This window comes from Micromys minutus (assembly GCF_963924665.1).
Source record: "Micromys minutus genome assembly, chromosome: 12".
NCBI classification, from domain to species: Eukaryota; Metazoa; Chordata; class Mammalia; order Rodentia; family Muridae; genus Micromys; species Micromys minutus.
In genome coordinates this window covers 15425605-15427516 of record NC_137981.1, presented here as the reverse complement: position 1 = coordinate 15427516, position 1912 = coordinate 15425605, and the positions used below count along the sequence as shown (strand labels likewise).

General features: G+C 40.9%; 1 gene segment (V, D, J or C); it reads left to right on the top strand.

Moving 5' to 3' along the window:
- Window positions 1-1442, top strand: part of LOC308428052 (T cell receptor alpha variable 9-1-like) — a 2205-nt gene extending 763 nt beyond the window's left edge. Inside the window, exon 2 of the V gene segment in view lies at window positions 1108-1442.
- The last annotated feature ends 470 nt before the right edge of the window (window positions 1443-1912 follow it).

Genomic DNA, 1912 nt, shown 5'->3' with positions numbered 1-1912 from the left:
TGACTAGACACCTGGTAGCTATCGGATGGTATTTCTGTAGTGCTGAGTAGTAGTTGTGACAGGCTTATTTGTACCTTGTATGTTGTGTTACCTGGAAACACCATCCTGTGACAGTTCTAAGTTTCATATGTAGCCAGTTTTGGACATATGGTAGTCCATTGGAGAAACGACACAAGCACAAAACATATTTATGAACACAGATGAGGAAGTGGACATCCACAAAGCTATATACAAAGCTGCATTTATTATTTAGGTATTTGTATCTAAGTCAATATACTTTCACTCCATATAAAGTTTTAACTAACTTTGAAGCCAACAAAATTGTCATTGTTCTTGTTTTTCTTCTCAATGTTATTTCCTTTCACTCTCTAACGGCAAAATTTATAAACTCTATTTTCAAGTTTGTGTTTCACATTTCTGATGTGTGTGTGTGTGTGTGTGTGTGTGTGTGTGTGTGTGTGTGAACAGTGTGTAGCTCTGTGTTTTTAAAATAAATGCCAACAATAAAACATTGTAAACATGATTGTGAAGCTTGTTGATTTCACCAACATAATTTGGAGACATGGAAAATTTGCTGTAATCCATTTCAACACCTTTTATTGCTGCGCACCATCTCAATTCAGGAATATGTGACAGTCACTTTGGTGGTCATTAGGGCACATGGGACTGGCAGAAGTCATGGCAGTGGAAGCCAGAGGTCAGGTTCGCAAAGGTCAACAGGCAGTTGCTTCATTGCTTTGTATAGTTCAGTCTGAGAATATAGATCAGCAATCCTCAAGGTTAGTAAATTGCCCACGATTATGTGTGTGGGTGTGTCTATGCAACACATACACACTTCCTGTTTTATCTAAGCTCATATTTATCCTTTTACCACAACCCACCCTTTCCTATCTTAAGAGATTAGTATCTACATACTCCAGTGGCTCAGAAAATGAGCTCTTGTCCTGGACTGGTGATTGTACTCTTCTTAATGTTTGGTAAGTGGAACAATACATTTGAGCTTCTGTCTTCTTTCATGATAGTGATGTAAAATTTAACAATGATTTCTCTTATGAGGCAGAATAGAGGTCATCACCACATCGAATCGTTACTAATTTCACTTTTCAGGAGAAAGCAGTGGAGACTCGGTGACTCAGACAGCAGGCCAAGTGACACTCGCTGAAGAGACTTCTCTGACTGTGAACTGTTCCTATGAAACCAGACAATACCCTGCCCTGTTCTGGTTTGTGCAGTATCCCGGAGAAGGGCCACAGCTCCTCTTTAAAGTTTTAAAGGCCAACGAGAAGGGAAGCAGCAGAGGGTTTGAAGCTACGTATGATGAAGAAACCAAGTCCTTCCACCTGCAGAAAGCCTCAGTGCAAGAGTCAGACTCGGCTGTGTACTACTGTGCTCTGAGCGACACAGTGGCAGAAACCACAGGGGGAACTGAGCACAAACTCTGAGAAGCAGGGGCTGACATGCTGAGTGTACCTGAGATCACTCATTTAGGGACCATGGGCAGGCCTGATGTTGTTGGTTCCACACATGAAAGCATCCAAATTAACACTGAGGAGAACAGGAAGGAAGCTTGCTGTACTTTAGGCTTAATCAGAGAGAATGAAGGCAGCCACATACCACAGTGATGTTTCCTTTTTTGTTTTGTGAGATGGAACTTCATGCAGCCCAGGCTGGCCTTGAGCAACTTTTGAACTTGAGATAGGCACTGAACTCTTCTTCCTGTCTAAATATACAGTGGTCTAGAGTTACTTGCATGAACCACCATACTAGGCTGAATTTGTGATTTTTTTTAAATACCAAATCTCTTGTTGAATGAAACTCTGTGTTCATTATTGCCTATAATTCTAACTCTCTGAACCTGACTCAAGTCATTCACGGAACAAGTATAGAGACAAGTCATGACTTATGAGGTTAT